The sequence below is a fragment of the Belonocnema kinseyi genome, chromosome 9, assembly GCF_010883055.1.
Source record: "Belonocnema kinseyi isolate 2016_QV_RU_SX_M_011 chromosome 9, B_treatae_v1, whole genome shotgun sequence".
Lineage (NCBI taxonomy): Eukaryota > Metazoa > Arthropoda > Insecta > Hymenoptera > Cynipidae > Belonocnema > Belonocnema kinseyi.
Genome location: NC_046665.1, coordinates 29630490 through 29634357, shown reverse-complemented (window position 1 = coordinate 29634357; position 3868 = coordinate 29630490).

The following is a 3868-nucleotide window of genomic DNA, read 5'->3' as shown; positions in this document are numbered from 1 at the left end:
CGCTTTATTGTGCCGAGCTTCGTTCTCTTGCCCGGGTGGTAGATTCTCGCTGTCAGGTTGCAATTCCCATTCGCCTGGACGAAGAATAGTGCGGCCCAGGAGAAGGTGGCTGGGAGGTACGCCGGTGGCGGTATTCTTGCGTCGTCGTAAGCCGAAAAGAAGGTCCGGTAAAAGCCTGTCCCAAGTTTTCTGGTTGCCTTGGGTCAAACGAAGTCGGAGTCCCTTTTTGAACTCCAGGTTTCGTCGTTCGGTCGGATTGGCCCGCGGGTGGTACACGGGTGTCGTCCAAATCTCACAACCCCACCGACGGCTTGCCTCGGCCCAAACCTGGCTATCCTAACTATCCGTTGCGCATCCGAGGCTCGTAAGGGGAGCACCTCCACCCAGCGCGTAAAAAGATCGATCACGACCAATATGTACCGGTGACCCTGACTCGTACGTTGATACGGCCCCATTAGATCGACGGCAACCGTATCCCAAGCGGTGTGCGCCTGCCGCGGGCGTTGCACGTCCGGATGCCAGCCACGCACTGGTTTGCAGCATATACAGAAGTGGAAACCAGCTACGTGACGGCGTATCTCCCAGTTCATTCCGGGCCAGTAGAAATTCTCTTTAACCGACCGGATGGTTTCATCTGTCCATGGATGGCCAGCTATGGCAGCATCGTGGTAATCCCATATTACCCGTGCGCGGAGGGCTGTAGGTACCAATAGCCTATAAACTCCCGAACTCGTCCTGTCACCACCAACCTCTGTCCGTCAATCGGTGTCTATCAACGAATTTCGCCTCATGGTCAGAGAGATGGGGACGGCTTTTCAGCTCTCGGCCGGTATTGGCCGTCGGCGGGAGCATCAGTTCGATGTTCGGCTCGCCCGGTAACAGTTCGTCCGGATTGGGGTGCCTGGAAAGTGCGTCCGGCAATTTGTTGAGCTTCCCCGGCACGTGCTCGACGGTGCGGGGAAAACGACTGAAAAACAGGTCCCATCTGGTTAACTTGCCGCGAGTATCTTTTTGTATCTCAATCCACGTAAGAGTTTTGCTGTCGGTACGCAGCGTGAAGGGCCGATCCTCCAGGAACGGCCGGTAACGTTTGATCGCCGACACGATACCGAGGCACTCCTGCTCATTGCAGTGGTACCGTGCTTCAGTGGACGAAAATTTGGCGCTAGCGAATGATATTCTCCGACGCTTCCCGTCGGATTCGTCTTGCATTAATACGGCCCCCATTCCGCGGGCACTCGCGTCCGTTTGTAAAACGAACCGTAATTCGGGGTCGGGACGGCTCAGCCTTATGGGCCTCTGAAAGGCCTCCTTAATTGCCTCGAAATGCTTTAAGTTTTCAGGGGTCATTTTATAAGGACGTTTCGTCGAGAGCATGTCCGACAAAGGCGCGAGAATGATGGAGGTGCGAGGCGAGACTGCATTACTGATGGCCTCGACGTGCCCGGTTTGCGCCGAGTTACCCTCCGTACTGATTACATGTCCTAAATACGGTGAGGTCGTTTGGCCGAAGCTGCACTTCGCCGGAGCTACCGTGAGTCCATAGATGGCGAGGCGTTCGAAAACAAGGGCGAGGTGGAGCAAGTGCTCGGCCCAGTCTTTCGAATAAACGACGATGTCGTCGAGATAAGCAATGGCGTAAACGCCCCATTGTTTGGCCAGGACTTGACGCATCAAGTTTTGGAAGGTGCCCGGGGCGTTCTTTCAGCCGAAGGGCATGACTCTGAGCTGGAACTGGCCTACTCCCGGCGTTGAGAAGGCCGTAAACTGGCGGGAACTAGACGCCATGGGTACTTTCCAGTACCCGCTCTTCAGATCAAGCGTCGAGAATATTTTGGCCGTACCTAGGTCTTTAAGGGTCTCGTGGATCCTAGGTAGGCAATGAGGGACGTCGACGGTCATTCCGTTAATTCGACTGTAATCAATGCAGAATCGATAATCGCCGTCCTTCTTTCCGGCGATTACGATAGCTGAGCTAAAAAGGGATGTCGTCGATTCTATTATTCCGTCACGGAGCATCTCGCGTACTTAAGTGTCAATGTACTGATGCTTTTCATCCGAGTAACGGCGAGGTGCTTCGCGGAAGGGATGCCCATCCTTTAGTTTGATGGCGTGCTGTGCGTTTGCTAGTGTTTGTTTCAATCGGCCTCCTCCGTGAAACAACGCCGCGTGCATTTGTATGAGCTTGTGAAACTCATGTTGCTGTTCAGCCGGAAAATTGTGCTGAACGAGTATTTCCTCCGTGGGGGAGGCAAGTTGATGATCGTGAGGGAGAGGGCTGAGGTAAACACGTCGTCGATCGTTAGTGCCAACAAATATACAGTCGGCGATATGGTCGTGGATGACTTTTTGTTCCTTCAGCCAGGGTCGGCCGAGAATTAATTCGGCTCTTAATTCGGGACTGATGTAGAAGGTGCCCGGTTAGTTTACTTCCTGTAAACGGGTCTGTAATCGCACGGTACCTTTGAGCCAAATGGTTGCTCCCAAGGCGGCCAGCAGAGCATGGGGTGGGGAAGGCGTGAAGGTTTGAAGTTCGGTTTGTGTCAAGACGGACTCGTTTACGAAATTCTCTAACGCCAATTTCTCGATCTCGGCGATCGTTTCCCTATTGTCAAGAGCACTCTCACTTGTGGTAGGCTGCCGAGATTGGCAGTCACGGCGCTCAGGATGGAGGAGCGCTTGTAATTGCCGGAGCGGCGGAAGTCTTTGCTTCTGCCGCCCGATCTCGCCAGTTTCCCAGAACCGTGGTGGATTGCCGGGACTTTATGACAGGACAGTCCCTGTAAAAATGACGCCCTGGGCAGTAATGACACTGTGGCGGGGGTCTACTGGCGGCAGGAGTCACGTTATTCACTGCTGGCGGCACACCGAGCGTGGTACATTTATTCGCTGGTTCTCGACCCGCTTTCTTCGAGTTTTCCTCGATTTCATCGTTCTCGGCCTGTACGGCCCGTTCCACCAGTTCCTCGAAAGACGTAATTGTGGCGGCTCTTAGGACTTTCTTTATACTGGGTTTAAGGGCCTCTAGTAGAAGAGACACAATCTGGTTCTCGGGTGCCCGGAGTAGCAACCGAAGAGCAAGCAGGTATTTCTTCTGTAGAAATACCCCTACAGCTTCCCGCTCCTCCTATTTCGTTGAGTAGAGCTTAATATGGAGATTACTCATGGCCGATATCCCGGCGAAGTGCTGGATCAGCATGGTCCGGAACTTCGCCCAAGGTAGAGACAGTCTTGTAGACCTCGTACCACTTAGAGGACTTCTCTGTCAATGATTTGGTCACCATCCTGGACAATAAGGATTGATCGATGGAAGCCTCTGTGAAGTAATGTTTGCAGAGGCTTAAGAAAGTTTCTGGATCCTCATGATCCATTCCGGCGAAAGTGGGTAGTGGAACGTCGGGCGTCCTGATGGCCCGAATGAGTAGTCGGCAGTCCGAGAGAGGATTGGCCGGCAAGGTTGCGTAGGCGGCGGCAGGCGCTACTGCCGGCGGCAGTGTTGCCTTACTCGGAGGAAGGAGTGCCATAGCTGGAGGTTGTGGTACTGTCAGCGTCGGTAGCGGTACCGTAATCGGCGAAAGTGGTGCCATTGTAGGCAACAGTTGTGCCGTTAACGGCTGTGACGGGGCTGTGGCTAGTGAAAGTGGGGCTGTGCTAGGCATCCTATGTGGAGAGCGCGTTGCACCTACTATACCTGTAGGTGTATGTGTCGTGAGAATGATAGGCCGATGGTTGATTAGCGCGACTTCTGTATCCTGGCTGTGCCTGGGGCCAGGCGTGGTGTTGTCGGCATTAGTTGGTTCATTAAATAGAACCCGTGAAGTTCTTCGTCTTGTTGGTGGTACCGACTTACATCTCCCTCTTTACGGGA